General features: G+C 40.6%; 1 non-coding gene across 1 annotated transcript; it reads left to right on the top strand.

The window, feature by feature from the left end:
• The first annotated feature begins 9,778 nt into the window (after positions 1 to 9,778).
• On the top strand, positions 9,779 to 9,851 carry Trnar-ccu (transfer RNA arginine (anticodon CCU)). The gene has a single exon. It is a non-coding gene; the product is annotated as a tRNA-Arg (tRNA).
• The last annotated feature ends 12,109 nt before the right edge of the window (positions 9,852 to 21,960 follow it).

Here is a 21,960-nt window from a genome sequence, read left to right as displayed (position 1 = left end):
TGAGTGTTGTTCTGTGTTCTGTGTTGTGGTTATCTTTTCTTTTTTTCTCTTTTTTCCGTTGGGATTTTTTTTTCTTTTGTCTCTTGGTCGTGTTTTTAAACTTTTTTACTCTATCATCAGTCTTCTACTCTTTACAAATTCTTCTTTTTTTTTGTGTGTGTGTTCACCTATTATTTTATATTTTGTCATCGTCCACTATCTATTTCTTGTTGTCATTCATTTATTCTTTATTGTTATTGTCCACCTATTCGTTCTTTTTTTCTTGTTTTCGTTCATCTCGTTTTATTTTCTCTTCTTTATGATAAAGTAGACAATATATTAAGTGTTCCAGTTTATTACCATGTCTGTTATTACAAGAAATACGTTTATATAGTATTTATCTCTCTCTCTCTCTCTCTCTCTCTCTCTCTCTCTCTCTCTCTCTCTCTCTCTCTCTCTCTGCTTCCCACTCTGCGTCTTATAACTGCACTGTTGCGGCACCTTAAATCAGTCAACCGGTCAGTCTCTCGTACCCAAGTCCCTCGTCACCTGAAGCTGAAGCTGTGTTGATAAATGGTCCCCGGTTCGCTGGCCGCGCCTCAAGAGTGGAGGCACGTCTTACGAGTACACCCGTATTCTGAACCTCTTCGCTCTCGCACTACTACTATTTTCAAAGCTCACAGATATGTATAGCTGAGTTCACAAGAGTGTTTTTTCTGTTTATAACATAGAAACCCAGTTAATAGGTCACTGGAACCGTGAAATTAACTTTGAAAACTCGTGTAGCTTTAACTAGAACATTTTGAAAGTAGATGCGGTGTGGAACAGAAGCGATTCAGCATATAGTCCTTAGACACACTGGCAAGAGTCTAGGTGCCTATTCCCGAGGATCATATCGAGGCTCTTGAGATGGAGATGCTAATGCAATTTTCCACGGCTCGTCAAGAATTTGTGACCCAGATGAGCAAAGTGTAGTGGATGAATCAGTTTGAATGGGTTATAAATTGGCCTGTGGTGTCTTTTTTGTTGATAGTTACTTAAAACGTTATATAGTTACTTAAAACGTAAAGAAAATGTATAATAGGATCAACAAACATAGTACAAGTATCAAAGACGACGACGGAGGAAAGATTGATATGGGAGAGGACCACATTAAAGACAAAACAATGGGAATGGAAATACATGGAAAAGGAGAGAAAGGAAGGCCGAAAAAGAGGTGCATCGACTGCATGAAGGAGCAAGCGAGACAGAAAGAGACGAAGCAGACGAAGCACAGTAGCAGCACATGGAGAAGGCTAATCCCAAACAGATCATAGTCACAGGACAAAGACTGAGAAGGAAAAATTACTCGATGTGGATATGCAAGAGACATTCATTACGATTATTTTTAGTATAGGCCTTTCATTTAAACATAAACACATATCTAATTTTCATCTCAGAATATTAATTATACGAATGGCAACTGAATTTAGACCTAATCGAGATTTTCATAAATTTGACCTAAATTAACCTATAACTTGAGCACACCAGGCATGATCTAACAGGAACCCAAATCTTAATAACAACATCCATTCTTCATTGTTTCACTGTGAAGTCTTTTTAGGAATTAAGCTTCTTTATAAGGCTAGTATTTAGTATGAATAAAAGAAATTACTATCCTTTGTGATTATTTCCTGAAGCTTTATTTACATGTAAGGCTTATTATTAATCTGTATGTATTTTCGTATTTTAGATAATAATTTTGGCCCGCTTCTTTAGGGACTGGTACCTTAGTCGACCTTTTTTTCTTTTTTATTCGGTCCCTTGGCCAGGGCCCATATTACATAAATGATAGAACTATCTTAGGGGTTGGTTGCTACACGAGCCTTCTGAACGCATGAATCACAGTCCTGTGCAACGTTACTCTAGCCACTGGAATATTTTTAGGAGTGTTTCCGAGTTTGACCGAGCGTATATCAAAAGCGCGGATTCGAGAAAGCGACCGCGTTCGAAACTCACCCTTAAAGTACTATCAAATGCGCGGCAAGGTTAATCCGTTCACTCGCTGTGTCATTGAGAATCATTCGGTGTGTCATAATGCTTCACACTGTTCACCGAGACCACCGCGAGTGTCTGTCTCGATGGTTTCCTGTTCAGTCTGCTGCTGTTTCCTGACAGTCAATCCTGTGTTGTCATAACTTGCAGCTATGGAGTTTACGATTTCCCAAACAAACAAAGGCAAGAAGTGTTTGATGCACGATGGATATAAATACAGAGTGGACAGTACATTGGTGGACGGATGCATTTCTTGGAGATGTACCAACAAGAAATGTAAAGGTAGACTTAGAACAGACAACACAGTGACTGCCATTGTTCCAGTTGATTTGGAGCATAACCATGAAAAAGAAGAAAGAAAACTTGAAAGACAACAACTACGTGCACAGGTGAAACGGAAGGCGACTGACGACATGACGGCAAATTTTTTAAAGTTTTATAAAGGACTGCAAGGACAAGCCTGTACTAAGGTGCAAGAAGAATATACTTAAAAGGTCAATCCTATACTTAATTAACAAATATACAATTTTTCCTACAACAGGTGAACGATCGTTATTGAACGTATAAACAATCTGACTTAGAGGTGAGTGATAAAACGCGCTTTTGACTTGATATTCTAACGCGCTTTTGATAGCAATATATCAGCAACGTTTTCCGCGCTTTTGATATGCCAATCCGCGCTTTCGTAAAACGCCGGTTTGACCTGTCCTACAACAGCAAGAAGGCGGTATCTGGAGGCTGGTCCAGCTGTGGTTGCCTGGTTGTTTTGTGAAGCAGCACAGTTCTCGTCCCAAGCACACACCAGACTCCCTTGCCGCGCCATGCCTTAACTCTGCCGTACGAGTACAAGCCTCTCCCTAACTCAAACACAGCTTCACTACAGCCATTCCTGCCTTCTTGAATTCAGAAACCATCCAAGCTCTCTTCTACATTCCATTACTATTATTCTCTTTGCCCTTTACAACCTCTTACTGCGTCCCTTCTTTCTACAATTTAGAGATAAGAAAAAAAAAAAAAGCTCTGCTACTTTCTTACGTTCCATTTCTACGCTCTCCATTCCCATCCTCATACTTCTTTTCTATTAAACTCCAGTTCTGTCCTCCAGCTCCTCCTGAACGCGAGCGCTCTCTATGCACCTCTCTCCCTTCCCCTCCTCTCTATACTTCAAAATTCAGGAACACACACGTCACACTCTTGCCGAGCTATGAACGAGATATTTCCAGCATCCAGTTCTCAGTTTACCTGCTGGCAACCATTCCTACCATCACCTGTTTAATGTCTAGTCTCGCCGCGGATTATGAGTGTCAAGTTTTTTTTTTTTTTCCGGGAAATCAAACGAGCTATAAATAAGTAAAGGTGAAGTTGGAGTCATACGTTATAGATGCAGGTAGTCTCAGCGTTCATCTCCGTTTCACTGACCTTTGTAATAAATGGACGACTCAATTTAATAAACACAAGAGTCTCTCAGTCAAAGGCTTTACGCCTCGCTGCTTTGTTAGGTATCAGAAGCTCGGTTTGATATATCCTTATCTTTCGTTTTCAATATTTTCACCTATACTAGGGAAGAGATGTCAGACTTTACACGTTATTGGCACTCAGAAGTTTGGTTTTATGTATCCTTTCGTTTTGTCTTCATCATTTCCGCCTATACTAGATAGGAGACTCAGAATTTACACGTTATTGGCTCTCAGAAGTGAGTGGATGAAGTAGTTGTTCACTTCTATTTATGGTTTCATTCTTAATTGCTATTATGGGAATCGTATTGTTGTCCTTCCAACACGTTGAGCATTACCAAGGAAAGTTTACAACAAGCGCTGCACTCATCCAATTCAATTTTTTTAAAGTGTACAGCTTATTTTATGTAAGTGTCAGAAAGTGTTGCTTGTTAAAGAAGACGGAGCTGCCACCACAAGGTATTTCGCACCGCTAGCAAGTAATCGGTTCATGCAGTGCAGTGATATTTATTTCATTTATTAGAGGACGTAGGGTGGGATTGATTCTGTAGTGGGATGATTTCTCTTCTTGCAGTATTGTTTTTTCCGTGTTTTTCCATCTTCTTCTCTCGGAACGTAATGAAAGGTTTTATTCTATTGTTTTAGTTAACTGTAAAATATTAACTTCCTTTCTTTTTTTTTTTTTTAATGTAAACTAAGCTAACCAAGGTCTACGATATTTATAGATAAGGAAAAGAATTGTCTAATTGCTGCTACCAAACTTAGTACTTCTGTCTGTATCTTGTCTGTGTCTGTCTGTCTGTTTTTCTGGTATGTCTCTGTCTATCTGTCTTTTTGTCAATCAGTCTACCTGCCTGTTTGTCAGTCAGTCTGCCTGTTTGTTTGTCAGTCTGTCTGTTTGTCAGTCTCCTTGCCTACCTGTCTGCTTCTCTTTCCTTCTCTCTCTCTCTCTCTCTCTCTCTCTCTCTCTCTCTCTCTCTCTCAATGAATCTCCTCCTCCTTTCCCTTGCCGTACAAAGTCGGGGCTAAAATTCAGAGGGATCAAGAGAACTAGGCAAGTTACTATGAACTCTAATCTCTAATTAAATCCTCACAGGGAAAGTTAGACCTTCCTCATACCTGGCGTGAAGTTTTCTTTTTACCTGCGGTGAATGAGAAATTGTGGAGCGGTCGGGAATGTGCAATGAAAGGCAGTGCTGGTGGTGGTTATGGTGGTGGTGGTGGTGGTACTAGAAGTAGTAGTATTAGTAATAGTTTGTTAGTGTTGGTGGGGATAGTAGTAGTAGTAGTAGTAGTAGTAGTAGTAGAGGTAGTAGTGGTAGTAGTAGTAGCAGTGGTAATAGTAGTAACAATAGTGGTGATAGGCTTAGTAGTTATGGTAGTTGTAGAAGTAATTCTCTCTCTCTCTCTCTCTCTATTGCTCAGAACACTCAATCATAAAATTGATACTGGCGTTGTTCCGTTGTTTCGTGTTTTTCACATAATTGCTGCGTTTCGTTGCAAATTACCCGGCATATGAAATGACTCGGAAATTGTTGTTTTATTATATATTATATTAGTGCTTGCATTATACTCGCGCACAAAGCTTGGAGTTACGGTTACATTACCTATCTGCGTGGAATGCGATCACCAAACACACACACACACACACACACACACACACACACACACACATACACACACACACACACACACACGCATACATATAATGAATAGAGAAATTCGGATTTGTTTTATCAGCAGAAATGAGCTTTTGTGTTATTGTTTTGAATAGCAGACATTTAGCTTAATATTCCTATGACGAGTGGGTGTTCCAGTGGCAGTAATGAAGGCTTTTTATAAATAAATTATCTAATGAACATCGTGAATTATATTATGAGAGGATTAATTATTATGTATGCGTCTGTGTTTATATAGTGGTCATTTAGTTTAATATTCCTACAACAACATGGTTTCAGTAGTAGTAATGAACGTGTTAAAATTAATTATCTAATAAACATCGTCAAATACATTATGAATGGGTACGTTTTTTTCTACATCAGTATCTATGTAAGAGGTAGAAATATTTGTTGATAGATGTGACTATATGAATAAAACAATCAATATTCATACAACAACATGGTTTTAGTGGTAGTAATTAGCCAACGAGCCTCGTGAAATAAATTAAGAATTGATAAGTATTTGTATGTATTAGCATTTATGAGTTTGAAATGTTTACTGGCAGATATAACACAACCATTAAAGGATTGCCCATTGATTAGTGTATTAATAGACGATGATTTCTATATTCACACAGAGGACACGGGCGCCACACAAAAGCTGTTATAGCATGTAAGTGAACGTGTGTTTATAGTTGTTGGCAAAATAAATGAATAAAAAATGTAGTGTTTGAAGCAATACCCGTAGCTATTCACGTCTCGCGGTAGCTGGTTTCCATTGAAATATATTAAACGGAATTGCGGGGGAATTAAATGTTGAAAAATTAATTGAATAATAATTGCGATTTTTATAATTCATTGATTTCCGTGAATATTTGTACACATGTATTCCTGCAAAGTCATTAACACTCACACACACACACACATACAGAGAGAGAGAGAGAGAGAGAGAGAGAGAGAGAGAGAGAGAGAGAGAGAGAGAGAGAGAGAGAGAGAGAGAGAGAGAGAGAAACATTAATTACTAAAGAAATGGAGCATCAAGGAGTTATAATGTGTGTTAACAAAGACGAAATTTGCTTTACTTCCCTATTCCTTTCCTTTTTGTTACCTGCAGTGGCTTTTGTTGAAGGACGGGCGGCACAAACAGGAGTAACAAGTAAATGGAAGAATGAGAGGTTGCGCCATAGTGGCCTTGGGGTGGAAGGGCAGCCAACATATGAGAGAGAAGGGTTGAAAGATGAGCTTCTAATTAGTGTAATATACAATAACGTTCTGCATTATATATAGTGTAGTCAGTGTTAAATATTCTTTCACAGGCTTTCATGCTTCCTGCTTCATGCGCCACTGTTATTCATGTCAGGGGCTGCCTCTGTGTACAAGCCTTTCCCTGTTGTTCCTGTCCTTTGCACCTCTTATAATTTTTGTCCATTTTTCTACTCTGTCCAATATATGTGGGTTATGTCCATTGTATATTCCGCACCATACATATTTTGTCCATTTTCTATTCCCTCCATCGTGACTGTGCGCTCTGTCCACTGCATTTCTTATTCACTACCTGTTGCGCACATTAAACATTTTGTCTATTAAATATTCTGTCTTCTGTACGTTATGTCCGCTGCAGTTGCATATTCTTTGCATTATATATTCTGTCCATTTTCTATTTTGCTCATTGTCTGTTGCGTTACTGCATTTTCTGTTCATTACGTATTCTGTCTTCCACATTTTGTCCATTTTCTATCCTGTCCACTGTATACTCGTATTCTGTCAACCACAGTTTCAATTCCTTTCATATTCTGTCAATTGCACATTTTGTCCATTTTCTATCCTCTCCATTGCATATTCCGCCCGTTGCGTGTTCTGTCCGTCACACTTTCATCAACGAGGACTGCTCTCTATCAAGTCGTGTTGCGCCCCGCCACTGTCCCTGCCTCCGTGTCATCCCCTAGCAGTGGCCGCGTCATGCTCCTGTCTTCCTGTCCGTCTCTCACCTTCCCCCTCAAGCCACTTCCGCATAAATTACACCTTAACTTTTCCGATTAAACTTTGGCATTGGAACTGAACTTTTTCGTTTTTCTTTAGTTTTTCTTGGTTGCTAATTATTGTGTGTGTGTGTGTGTGTGTGTGTGTGTGTGTGTGTGTGTGTGTGTGTGTGTGTGTGTGTGTTTTCTTTTAAGTGTCAAATTAAATTTTCAAGATTTCATTCCTTTTATTTTCTTTAGTTATTAATGAGCTTTCTTCTCCTTGTTCTTGTTCTTGTTCTTGTTTTTCTTGTTCTTGTTCTTCTTGTTCTTGTTCTTCTTGTTCTTGTTCTTCTTGTTCTTGTTCTTCTTCTCCCTCTCCTTCTTCTTTTTCTTCTTCTTCATAAAAAAAAATAAGTTCAGAATGTTCCTATTGGTGATGCGTTGGTGGATGTATATTTTACTTTGTGTGTGTGTCTGTGTGTGTGTGTGTGTGTGTGTGTGTGTGTGTGTGTGTGTGTGTGTGTGTGTGTGTGTGTGTATGCTTTACGGTCAACTGCTTGATGCTCGGATTGCATTTATGGGCGAGGCGAGATTAAAAAGCTGTAGTGGACATTTAATTTTAATTCCGGCTTGCGATCTGTGCAGGGAATAGAATACAACGGCTGCTGTTCGCACACACACACACACGCACAGGCTCACGCACACACGCACAGGCTCACGCACATGCACACACACACACACACACACACACACACACACACACACACACACACACACACACACACACACACACACACACACACACACACACACACACACACACATTCCTGCTTGGGGGAAAAACGGCCTCTCATTAAAGTTGGATCCGGTTAATTCTCTTCGGACGAGGGAAGGTAAGCGGTGAGGAAAAAAATTCATCGCTGCAGATTCGTTATATTTGTGGCTCGTGTTTTGCTATCTCGCGTTGAATGATGACGGCGAAATGAATGGTGTTGTTGATCAGCTCAGTTTTTTTTTTTTTTTTTTTTGTTTACCTGTTTACGAGTGTGTTGTCGCCAATGCTTGTTTGTACGAATATCGTTGTACGTGGTGTGCATAAAGTATTCTTTGTTGTATACGTGGGAATATTAATTGTTTAGTTTTTTTTTTTCCTTTTTTTTATGTCGATATAAAAGTTTAGATATTTAGATATATATATGTATTTATTCATACGTTACTGTCTGTATATTTTGTTGTGATTTCTCTCCCTTCCTTCCTTCCTTCTTTCCTTCCTTCCTTCCTTCCTTCCTTCCATCCTCCTTCCTTTTCTGTGCCAACATCCCAGTTTTCCTTTTCCCTCTCTCCTTTTTTTTTCTCTCCTTTTCTTCCTTCTTTTCTTTTTCCGTTCTTCTTTTCCTCCTCCCTTTCTTCTTTTCTTCCGTCGTCTTCCGTCCGTCTTTACTTCCTTTCATTTCTTCATTCAAAAGGATAATCCAACAAAATTTGTTGACAAGTGTCCCTTCCTTCCTTCCTTCCTTCCTTCCTTCCTTCCGTCCTCTTCTCATCCTTCCCATCATCTTCCATCATCCTTCTTCTTTGCGTCAACATCTCAGTATTCCTATTCCTTTTTTATGTAAATTTGTGGATAAGTGTTTTCTGAAAGTGCACTAGGGAAATATCTATAGTGAGAAAAAGAAAGCGTGGATGAAATGAAACCGGATGAGGATTGTGAATATGTGATTCATGAAACGCGCAGGCCAACATGATAATGTTGAACAGACATTATACAATAACTGCCTCTGCCTGTCAGTTTGTATGTAGCATGTCTCTGTGTGTCTGTTTCCATCTCTCTCTCTCTCTCTCTCTCTCTCTCTCTCTCTCTCTCTCTCTCTCTCTCTCTCTCTCTCTCTCTCTCTCTCTCTCTCTCTCTCTCTCTCGTGTTACATGCACGTCACAACAACAGGAAACACTTGTAACTTAACATTTAAGGGGAAGACAGTGTGTCAGGGGAAGGAGTAGAGGTGAAGGAAGCGAGAGGAAGGTGCGTCGGGTTGGAGGGGGGGCAGGGACCCGTGGAGGGGAGCAGACGCAGTGTGGTGACAAGGGCGAGGGCGTGACAGGTATCTCGAGGGAATAACACTGTCAATTTCACGATGTTGATGGAGAAAGCTAATCGATAGAAGGGAAATTTTCCTATAGATTTGAGTTACGTAAATGGAACAGTGATGGCGTAGATATATTTATTGATTCTACTATATTTGAGAGAGAATTGCATTAGGAAGGGTTATAGCACAGAGTCAGTAGTGTGACTGGAATGATATCCACATAGTAGGGAAAGAGAATTGTCAGCATGACTCAGTCTTTCACACTGTCTTCAACGTTTTCCCTCACAGTCTCCTCGCAGTAGTCCACACTACAGTCACGGACAAAAGACTTAACATGCCTTAGTTCTTTTCTCCATTTGCTTCAGCGCTTTCCCTCAGTCTCAAGTCCTCTCGCCAGCTGACGGTCTATTTAACAAGACCTGACAACTAATCCATTATAAGGAAACTAGAGGACTTAGGATCGAAGGAAGACACAGAGCACAGTGGAATGAGTGTGGCAAGTGATTTGACTTTTGACCAGGACTGTAAAGAGTTTTTTAAAACTGAAAACACGAAGTGGTTGATGATAAAAAAAATAAATAAATAAGTATCATTGGTAGCTACACAGAGCCCCTGTGGCCTAATGGATAAGGCATTGGCCTCCTAAGCCAGGGATTGGGGGTTCGAGTCCCCCCAGGGGTTAACATTTTTATTATAAGATAATGCCGGGTTATCATAACAAAAATTTAAATACTTTCGTTTGTTATAAATGAGGTGCATTTTGTTGTAGCTGATAATCTGATACTGATTCTCTTCGGCTAGTAGCTACAGCAGTAATTGTTGTAATAGTTTTATCTCGTTCCTATAAAGATTTCCAGACATATTTTTCCATGCCACGGCTGGAAGAAGCGGTGGGTGGAGAGGAACCTTTTAAATTATATAGTATAACTTATCACAGTCACCTTTGAACAAAACAAGTCTGTTGCTGTTTGTTTTTCAACTTTATTTACATAAATTACTCGCAATAACACGGCAGTAGTTATGTAGTAAGGTAGTTAGTGCTGCAAGGACATGAAATCACGTAGTATAAATGTAGTGACGTAATATAGATCACTTTTACAAATCATATTCTCTAACCTTCACACATTTTATTCTATTCCTGCTTCCACTGAGTCGGCCACCCAGCCTTTAAATCACGTGGTATAGATACAGTATCAATATTCCAATAATTTTCACTGGACAAATTTTAACCTTTACACAGGCTGCTCTATTTTCGTCCTCAGTGAATCAGTCTAACAGCCTCCCTTCGCAGAGTCCAATCTTTACAAGTAATACTTCTTTAATGAGCCTTAAGCGAGCCATCCAACCCCACTCCCTCCCTGCCTTCACCACATCATCTTCCTTCATAAATCCACACTCTGATTTTAATGAGCTTTAAGTGAGCCAAGCAGCCAAATACACTTTCTAACTTAACTATCTCATATACCCACATAGATTTTAACCTTTACCTCACCTTGCGTCATAACTCACACGATATGAATAAAGGCCATCAGAGAGCGGAGGTCACAATGAAACAAAAAGGAGACGCGACTCACAAAAGCCGATCCATAAATCATGGGATATTGAGGGATTGTATTACCTCTGCCCCATGTGGTCAGAGGGTCCCGAGAGAGCCTTGCTGCCTCAAAACTGTGTAGAAGGCATGAAGAAGTGGGCCATTTACGAGATTTATGGGCTGTTTAGGAGCATCGAGTGAGCCGCAGACCTGTCCACGATGGCATAGAGAGAGAGAGAGAGAGAGAGAGAGAGAGAGAGAGAGAGAGAGAGAGAGAGAGAGAGAGAGAGAGAGAGAGAGAGAGAGAGAGAGAGAGAGAGACACTAAAACAGACATGGAAAGCCAATCAGATTGACACCTTTAGACATGAACTAATCTAAGCTCAAACACACACACACACACACACACACACACACACACACACACACACACACACACACACACACACACACACACACACACACACACACAAGAAAAACATATGTACAGGCATGCAGACTAGACAAACAGAAAAGCAACAAATAAGTCGGTAGATATTTTTACAAACTTAGACATTTTTTTTTACATTTCATTACAAGAGATTGTGGAGATGATAACAATGCACATGATGAAGCAGAACCTTAATTCTTTGGTTCTGATTCGTCCTCCTCATCATCACCACAATCCCACTCACTTGTCTCACCGGTACAATATGCCATTACATATTCACAGTACACATTACTGGCAAACACAGAGACAGAAAGAACGAAGAGACTGCCAAGGCTCAACGAAACACGAGGTGGGAAAGAGCTGGCAGTAAAATTCTTTAAAAATTTCAAATCCCGGAGGAAATAAGTCTTGTTTATGGATTGAGTCTTTCACTGTATTTTTATAACTCGAGCAGGGAACAGTAAGACCCAGCAGCCATTTGCCACGCTGGGAGTTTGTTGTATTCTTATGATGGTGTGGACGCTTAGGTGTAAAGGAGAGTATACGTTTGTGGTATAAGTGGGATAAGCGGATACGCGGGGATGGTTATGTACGATTATATTTTAGAACCTTTTACAGATAAGGTTATCTTTTCTGTTAACATTCAGGGCACTGTAAAAAAAAAATGGATGGTTGCAGAAAAAAAAAAGGGATTAGTTTTGTCTTATCTATACTACAGAACGTTTCTAGAGACTACAAAAAAAAAAATAAATAAATAAAAATATCCCTTAAAAAGTTGTCAGTAATTATGGGGAAAAAATTATCCCAGCAGTGAATGGATAAAGAGGAGTGAAGGGATTTATATTGTTGTAAAGCCTGCACTTGACTGAAAATGGTAAATAAAAAAAAGATATTAGGAGGAAGAATATATATCAAGGCTGTTAGATTTATTGGTTGAGAGTAACAAATTTGTCTTAACGAACAGTAAAAGGGGATAAAGTTATAGCAAAGCTCATTACAGAAATTATTTATCTTCAACAATGAAGAAAATAAACCAAGAGTAAAGAAAGTGTGCATTAACAGTATTTAATGTACCGAGAGAGAGAGAGAGAGAGAGAGAGAGAGAGAGAGAGAGAGAGAGAGAGAGAGAGAGAGAGAGAGAGAGAGAGAGAGAGAGAGAGATTAGTCTGTATAATAAGGTTAATATACAAAGGTTTGCTCGTCACTAAGACTGAAAATGAATAAAAAAAAAAAAAACAAGAAGAGTATACATCAATAGCGTTTAATGTATTGGGAGAGACAGACAGAGAGAGAGAGAGAGAGAGAGAGAGAGAGAGAGAGAGAGAGAGAGAGAGAGAGAGAGAGAGAGAGAGAAAGAGAAAGCGACAAATTAATCTTTTAACGAGGAAGGAAGAAATCAATACAACGACACTTAAATAAATCGTTCGCTTGACTTGAAACCTCAATAAAAAATAAATAAATAAATAAAAACTAGGCAGTAAATGTCTTGCGAGGTGGCGAGGCGAGAAGCACATCGATACTTCTACGAAACTTATTTCTTCCGTGTGAAAATAGAGTGGCGAGGGTTGAACTCTGAGTAAGGCTGATGTAATGCCCCACAGAGAGGGAGGATTGGGAGGGCCTGAGTCGCGCCACCTCCCGCATCAAGAATTATGGGTCCTGGCCTCAGAACGTGTGATAAAGAAAATGAAATACACAGCTTATATTTGTCGGGTATACGTACTGCGTGTATATACGATGTTTGTGCTGTGTTCTTTTGCTATTTTATTTACTCGGTACACATCTGAAATGGTATATATATTCTCTCTCTCTCTCTCTCTCTCTCTCTCTCTCTCTCTCTCTCTCTCTCTCTCTCTCTCTCTCTCTCTCTCTCTCTCTCTCTCTTAGATGTGTCCTTGACCTTTAGTAAGATTTAGATTTCTTTTAAAGAACACCCATTTACTGTCTACAGCGTCCCCGCCCTTGTGTGTATGTGTGTGTGTGTGTGTGTGTGTGTGTGTGTGTGTGTGTGTGTGTGTGTGTGTGTGTGTGTACGTGCGTCGACTTTCTTACTTCCGTTGGAGTGATGTCTCAGCTTCGTCATTCCCCTTCTTGTGTCTCTTTCTTTCTTTCCCTTCCCACTTTTTTTTATTTTTTGCCCCTCTCGCCCCTGACCCTCCCCACCACCTCCCGTCTCATTTGTCTGTCTCTCCAACCCAAGATCTTTTCCACGTTCTCGTCTTCCTCACCCTTCGCCTTCTCCTCGTCAAAGTAACGCTCTTTCTCGCACTCCTATTTCTCACCCTCTATTTTTTCTTACCCTCCACACACACGAACACAAAAATTATCAGTCCCTGTCGGTGAAAAAGACAGTAGATTTATCACCTCTCGTGACAGACAGACCGCGCCGGGAGGAGGGCTTCTTCACACTTTCCTGCCCTCGAGTGATGAGGCTCAATTGCTCTTAAATGAGAACTACTTTTGCGGTAACTCACAGGCAAACTTGGCCAATCCCAGAATTTTAATTTTTAGAGGAGTTGAGACTGACTGCGGCAACGAGAGATGGAGAGAGAGAGAGAGAGAGAGAGAGAGAGAGAGAGAGAGAGAGAGAGAGAGAGAGAGAGAGAGAGAGAGAGAGAGAGAGAGAGAGAGAGAGAGAGAGAGAGAGAGAGAGAGAGAGAGAGAAATGCAAGGAGGGAGGGAAGGAGTAACTGGATAGGAGATGAAGGATAGAAAGGAGGGAGAAAAAGTAGAGGGAAAGGAATGAGTGTGAGGAGGGAAGTGAAGTATAGAGAGGAAAGAGGGGAAGAATGAAGAAGGAAGGGAGAAGTAGGGAAGAATGGATGAGAGGAAGGAGAGAGGAAAGGAGTAACTGAGCTGAGGGAGAACTGAAAAATGCAGAGGAAGGAGCAAGAGAAAGAAGAAAGAAAGGAAGAGAAGGAAAGAAGGTTTGATGAATGGAAGGAGAGAGGGAAAGGGTGGATAAGTGGAGTGAACGGAAGGATAAAAAGGACAAGACGGAAAAGTGAAAGGAAGGAATAGGAAAATGGAATGAATGAGGGATGAAAGGAGGTAAAGAGAGGGAGGGAAGTAAAGCATGACTGGATTAAAGAATAGAAAGAAAGAAGGGAGGAGAGAAGGGAATGAATGGGTAAGTAGATCGAAAAATGGAAAGGTTGCAGACTAAAAAAGGAAGGAATGGATGGTCTGACAGAAAAATAGAAAAAGGGTGGAGGGAAGAAAAGAATAACGAGGTGGATACAGTGAAATATTAAGAGTATAGAAGGGAAGGAAAGGATGAGAAGTGTGTGATGGAAGGAGAAAAGTTGAAGTTCGTGTCTTCACCTTATAGTCTTGATGAGATGAGCTGCCTAGTCCAGGTGGTGGTGGTGGTGGTGGTGGTTGTGGTGGTGGTTTTGATAACAAGAAATAAGAAGTAAGAAAAAGAGAGGTAATGAGAAAAAAGAAGAGGAAATGAAGAAAACGAGAACGAAGAACGGAAACAATAATAAGAACAAGAATGAGACCAAGAACAAAAGAAGCAACATGAAGAGCAACATTAACAAGAGAAAAATTACCACCATCATTATCATCAATAAGAAAAAGAAGAAGAAAAGAGGAGGAGCAAAAGAAGTAGAAGATGCAGACAAAGAAGAAAAACAGCAAAACAAGAGAAACAACAACAACAACAACAACAACAACAACAACAACAACCACTTCACTCTCCAATTAGTGGCGAGATCCGAGGGCGTTATGATAATTGATTCGTGATTGTGTGGGTGAGTGACTGGGCCGGGCTGGCAGCGGGCAAATTGCTTAATTATGGGTAAATCCCGCCTTGGCAGCCTCGAGGGACTACAGAGAGAGGGAGAGGGAGTGGAGAATAGGCCTCGTCTGTGTACTGTGCTTCATGTAGTGTTGAGGTGTTGTCGAGACGTGTTTGTGGTTTACTGTGCTGGTGCTTCATGTGATGCAAGGAAGTGGTGCTGAGGTGCTTCTGTGGCCTTTCATGTGCCTCTCTTAATTAGTGCTGCTGTATTTCTTTCGTTCTATACGGAGTGAAGATTTTTTTTTTTTTCCAGAACCAATGCATACTCTTTTGGTAGCGACTCATTGTAGCTAATTAATTCATTTGTTTAAGGTGTAGGTCATGATGGTAACGATGCAATACTTTTCTCCGCCACATTCACTAACCCAAGATCTGTGGTATGTGTTTTTCCTCTTGAATTCTCGAGTATATCTAAAATGTACTGTCCTTTCAGGATAGCTCAGGTGTCATTCTTCTTTTCATTCAGCTGTTGTTTCTCAGTCGTGCTTTGAGTAGCATCGTCACGCTACACGAGCTCTACCTGTTGCACTGTTCCTGTTTTTTGTCTCTCACGCAACGTTGCTCGAGACACAACTCTGTCTCACTCTCAAGACGTCTGGCACAGTGACCTCCATTGTTATACCTCCTCGGTGAGTTGTCTGATGGCCTCTGTGTCGGTGCTTTCCTCCAAGACTGGACCCACATTCTGAAACGCTTTGCTCTCTCACCACGACTGTTTTCAAAGATCACAGTGATGATGAGACTATTTTTCATGAGTGTTTTTGCTGTTAATAATATAGAAATTTTCTCAACCTATCAATAGAACAGTAAAAAAAAAATACCCTTAAAGAAGTAGTGTGACTTCAATTGGAGCCTTTTGAAGTAGCGGAGGTGCGACCAGAAGTGTTTCAGAATATGGTTCCAGGACCAGCGGCACAGCAGGCCGCATCTCCCCTCCCTGAGTGAGCACACCAGTATACCAAGTTATCAGTTCCTCGCTCCAGTCTCGCGCCTCATCGTTTTGGAGATTGAATGTCTGTCTCAAGAGTGCATGAAAGCTCCAAAAGTTGATTTCTCACGGCGCTGTTATGTGTATGTCCATCAAACACAACAAATTAGTAGACCACAGTGAAGGTGATGGACAGTGACGGGCCTTGTAAGAAAAGCGTGAGAGGAATGCGTGCTATTTCGTCCTCGCTGACGTCACGACACTGGCGCTTAGTAATGTAATGATATGTATGTTCATGAATCACAATTCAGTGGGCGATGCAGAAGATGATGTGCGGTGATGAGCCTCATAAGAAAAAAGCGTGGGAGAGGAATACGTGATGCTTTCTGGTCGCCGACGTGACAACACTTGCGCTCAGTAAGGTAATGAGAGCTCCACTTTAGTCGACTTTAGATGCTATGTAAATAAAATAGAAAAATATAGAGGAGCATGAACGTCACTTCAATGAAAATAAGCGAACATGGCACACATTGTTGACGGTGATGAGGACCAAATGTCATGTTCTTTCACAATTTTCTTTACCTTGTGACAGGGAATGAGACTTGAAGGGGAAGGGTTTATAGTATTGTATGAGACACGTGACAGCACTATTCAGAGCTGTGCGTTATTCATTTGATTTTTTGTTTCGTTATTGTGGTAGTGGTGGTGGTGGTGGTGGTGGCAATAGTGACGGTAGTAGTAATAGTAGTAGTAGTAGGACCAACAGTAGTTGTTGTTACAGTTGTTCCTGTTGTTGCTGCTGCTGTTGTTGTTTTGTTCTTTTTGTTGTTGTTTAGCAACTGTAGCAGCAGTAATAATAATAATAATAATAACAGTAAAAATAGGAGGAGGAAGAGGAAGAGGAGGAGGAGGAGGAAAAAGAGAAAGAGAAGAAAAAAAGGAAAGGAAAACGATAATAATTATTGTATCATTCACTAATGAGAGAGAGAGAGAGAGAGAGAGAGAGAGAGAGAGAGAGAGAGAGAGAGAGAGAGAGAGAGAGAGAGAGAGAGAGATCGTTACGGGCAAGGAAGGAAGACCGAAGAGGAGGAGAAGGAAAGGAGGAGGAAGAAGAAGAGGAAGACTAGGATCCGGAACCAGAGTCAGAGTCATAGTCGGATGTGTTGGAGGAGGAGGAGGAGGAAGAAGAAGAAGAAGAGGAGGAGGAAGAAGAGAAAGAGAGACCGAAGAGAAAGGAAGACAGACAGGCGGAGAGACAGGCAGGCAGAAAGGTGGGGAAGCAGAAAGGTTAGGGGGCAACATGCGACGAGTAACCATTATATTGCTCCGTGAATCCTGCCTCGTCTGCTTTATTACTTGCCTCTTGTCAACATGCGTGATGGTCTCATCCTCCCCGCGCACTGCAATTAAGACCTGCACCCCGCCCCCACCCGGAGACCTGTGTGGAATATGAGTGTGTGAGTGAGTGCGTGAGAGTCTGAAACGCTTTGCTCTGTCAGTATGGTTATTTTCAAAGGCCACAGAGATGATTAACCAGGTTCTCAAGAGTGTTTTTCCTGTTAATAATGTAGGAATCCTGTTAATACGTCACTAGAACCATAGAAACACCCTTAAAAGTCCGTGTAACTTCAACTACTTGACGTAGTGGAAAAGCGGCACAGATTTGTTTCAGAATATGATTGTGTGTGTGTGTGTGTGTGTGTGTGTGTGTGTGTTAGGTGAGACGCTACTTGACCCGGTGCTCTCGGAAAAGTTAGTGGATGTCCCTAGAGTAAATAGGTTATATAGTTATAGTTACGGGTATAGTTATAGTTTATTTGTCCTGAATCTCGCCCTTACTGCCCGACCCTTCCCTTTTGTTTTTCTTTTTACTTCCGTTTTCTTTGCATGGGAGGCTTCGGAAAATCTAAAAGAGAGCATAAAATGATAGTTTAACTGCTACTCCTCAGAAAAGTGATTAGGGAAGAAGGGCCCTATTTGAAGATCCAGGGGTAAGCTTGATTACGAAAATAATGAATAAACAAACAAATAAAATAAAATACAAACTTAACTGTTACTCTTCAGGAAAAGAAATAATAAATGAATAAATATAAATAATGGAGAGAATCCCATTAATAAATTCAAGGATCAAGGGTACGCTGAATTATTACTGAACTTTTGTCTTTACTCTTGTGAAGACCAATAGCAAAGTTATAAGTAAATCATAATATTCCAGCACGTAAAAAGAGGATAAAAGTAACAATGAATACAATGTCATATTCTTTGTGCTTTGTTCCCCGCTGATCGAAGCACTTTGAACTTGGAGAGTGAAAAATGTCAAGGAACAATAATAGCGTTGTTATTAGTGAACCACGGTGCTCCCTCACGTAAAACAATAATAAAAGTAAGAATTGACACGTCATATTATTTTTGCCTTATTTCCCGTTCATCAAAGCACTTTTAATTTGGGGAGAGAAAAGAACGCGGCAACTCATTCCCATTAACGTCGTGCTCCCATAAAGTTTTGGCGAAATTGAATAAAATCAGGTTGGCTCTTAAAACACTACACCTTTTTACTGCTATGGTCAGCCCTTGTTAACATTCATAGCGCTGTAAAAGATAGTTTGCATGGACACGCATAAAAAAGGGGAGAATAGGGAAAACTTTTGTCTTTTTCTTTCCTAGTAAACTATTTAGGAGACTGTAGGTTCAAAATGTGTCTGAAAAGTTAAAGGTCACTAGTGGGAAAATATCCGTCAGTGAAGAGGTTAATTAATGCTGCTGACTAAACCACGTGCGTTGGATTTGTATCTGCTGTACTGCTATACTCGTACTTATACGAGTAGCGAGAGGAAGACACTTAAGTTATTCGACCACGATACGAGAAAAAAAGGTACAGAAAATTTCGCTCTAAAGGAATGACAGAAAGGAGAAACCAGAAAATTTGGCTCTGACGGAATAACAGAGGACAGAAGATGAAAAAGGGAGGCCAGTGGGGATATATATGGACTCTTTAGTGAAAATGACTAATGGAAAAATACAGTACAGTTGATCTGAGCTATGCAAGACAGAAAAGAGTGGAGGTCCATGATTGCTGGCGCCGTGGGTGGATTTGGCTCAGTGGCAAGTTAATTCTAGCTTTTGATGATATCATTGTAAGGAATTATTTGACCAGTTTACCCTTCATAATTATGTGTTTGCTATGGAAAGTCTCTTGTGGTGTTGTTTGGAGAGAGAGAGAGAGAGAGAGAGAGAGAGAGAGAGAGAGAGAGAGAGAGAGAGAGAGAGAGAGAGAGTGTGAGTGTGTGTGTGAAGCAAGATGTCTGTTTCGTTTGAAGTCTAGCAGCTCTATAATGATTTAGGGTTAAGGAGGGTAACGGTTTGAGATGAAGACGAGGAATACATAAGATGAAAAAAAGAGAGAGAGAAAGAGAGGCCATCCAAGTGTGTGACGGCTTGCACTGTCATCTCCATCATTAACACGGTTACTATCATCATCAGAACTATCACCACTACCACCACTTCCTCTATTACTATCATAACCACCAGAATTACTATCACCACCACAATTACTGCAGTCACCGTCACCATAACTATAACCATCACAACGACCATTACGACCATCACCACCAGTAGAACTATTACTATCATCATCACCGTTATTATCTTCACCACCACCAACATCCCTACCATTATCAATGTTACCATCACCACCGCTCTTTCTACTTTCACCGCCACCACCACCACCACCTCGAGTGCCTCCCTAACAGCCTCAGTCGCAATGAATGTATTTTCGGCCCGTTCACTCCATTTCACAGCATCACCATCATTACTGGCAACAGCACCGCCGCCCACCACCGAGTGAAAAGCGATATGCGTGATCGATGCAATGTATTCTTTCTCTTCCTTGTTTTTCTGGCTTTCTTCTTTTTATCTTTTCTTTCTTTCGTGTTTTTATGGAATATTTCTGCTCTTTTCTTGTCTTTTTCTATATTTTTCTGTCCGTGATTGATGCTACATATTGTTTTCTCTTTCTTTTTTTATGTTCTTTTATCTATTTTTTTCTTCTTTTTATACTTCCTGCTTATTTTTTTCATATGATCGATGTCATAGAATTCTGTCACCTACGTTTTTCTTACTTTTTTATTTTCTTTTATCTTTTCCTTCCTATATTTTTTCTCCTCCTTCTGTGTTTGTCGTTCAGTTTATTTATTTATCTCTGTCTATCTCTCTCTACCTGTCTATCTCTCTTTTCGTCTGTCTGTATATATGTGTCTGCCTCTGCCTTCTTTTTTTTTGCTTCTCTCTCTCTCTCTCTCTCTCTCTCTCTCTCTCTCTCTCTCTCTCTCTCTCTCTCTCTCTCTCTCTCTCTCTCTCTCTCTCTCTCTCTCTCTCTCTCTCTCTCTCTCTCTCTCTCTCTCTCTCTCTCTCTCTCTCTCTCTCTCATAAAACATTAATCACATGCAGTTCATTTTCTGTTGAAGTGACTCACGCAATCTCTTATAGTTCACTGAAGTCTATTGCTTTCACTAATGATGTCTTAGTACGACAGAGAGAGACGGGGGAAAAAGAAACGGATTATCTTGCACATGACCTCCAGGAAAAGACACCTTTATATAGACACTTTTCCTTTGTATATAAGAGCTTAATGAAATGAGGGAGGGTGCAGGAAGCCATTAGAACAACGCGTGACAGGGCCTGTGTAGAATGTGTTGGAAAGAGTGACGGGGATAAGTAAGTAGGTGAAGAGAATGAGGTTTATGGAGGAAGGTAAATGAGGGGCGTGGATCTTCCTTGCCCTAAGCTTCTAATTAAGTCCACGGTTGTAGATTAAGATTTTGATAATAGGAAGAGTATGTTTTTTTTTTTATATTGTTCTTGTTTTTGTTTTTGTTGTTGTTGTTGTTGTTGTTGTTGTTGTTGTTCTTCAGGTACAGTCGTTACAGACCAAAAACATTGTCATCTGTTTCTCCTATGTATTCTTATGTATACTTCCTCCTCCTCCTCCTCCTCCTCCTCCTCCTCCTTCAGCAACACTGTGGCATAGAAATGATTATGTGCACGTGTTTCATTGGCATCATTATCTGCTCCACTCAATAACCAGACTCATCCATCACCGCCAGAACATCCTCCTTCTCCTCCTCCTCTTCCTCCTCCTCCTCCTCCTCCTCCTCCTCCTCCTCCGTACCCAGCAAGTTTCGTCATACTCGTCTCTTCCTTCTGATTTTTCCTGTTTCCTTTTTTTTTCCCTCCTTCCATCATTTCCTCTTTCCTCTCACTTTTTCTCCTCCAAATAATGTTTCCTGTCCCCCTTCCTTTTTTCATTTTTTTTTCTTCTTTTCTCTCCTTCCTTCTCAGACTTTTTTCTTATTTTTTTCCTCTTGAATTTTCTTTTTCTTATTTCATTTTTCCTTTGTTTCCTATTGTTTTTCTTGTTTTTTTTTATGTTTGTTCCCTTTTTCTTTCTTTCATCCTCCCTTTCTTATCATTCTCTTTTTGCTTCTACTTTTCCCCTTTCTTCCTCTTCATTTCTCCTCTCTTTCTATTCTTCTCATAATCCTATTTTTCCTGTCCCTTTTCCCATTTCTTTCTATTCCTATTTTCCTGTAATTATTTATCTTCTCCCTTTCCTTCCTTTCATCACTCCCTTTCCCTTCCCTCTCTTCCTTGTCCTCTATTCCACCCATTTTCTTGTCCATTTCCCCTTTCCTCCTCTTTATTTCCGCTCCCCCTCTTCCCAATCTTATGTTCATCCTATTATCCTGTCCTCTTTCTTCTTTTCACACTCCATTTCCTCTCCCTCTCTTCCCATTCTTTCCTTGCTTGTATTTATCTTTCTTTCACCTCTCCATTTTCACCCCCTTCCCATTTTTCTCTTTTCCCCTCCTATTTTTTCTGTTCCCTTCCCTCGTTCTTTCCTTCCGTCCCTCATCTGCCTTCCCTTCCCTACCCCTTCATTCCCCATCCTCCCCCTTCCCCTCAGCTTTGCGTCACCACCTCAGTAACGCGCGGCATCACCACTCGTCTTCCTGCTATAAAGTCTCATTTCTGTCCCCCAGAGTGTCACCACCAGTAATGCTAACGCCAGTGGTGCTCTGCCACCGCCATTATG

This window comes from Scylla paramamosain, chromosome 4 (assembly GCF_035594125.1).
Source record: "Scylla paramamosain isolate STU-SP2022 chromosome 4, ASM3559412v1, whole genome shotgun sequence".
Classification (NCBI taxonomy): domain Eukaryota; kingdom Metazoa; phylum Arthropoda; class Malacostraca; order Decapoda; family Portunidae; genus Scylla; species Scylla paramamosain.
This window is presented reverse-complemented; position numbering and strand designations above follow the sequence as displayed.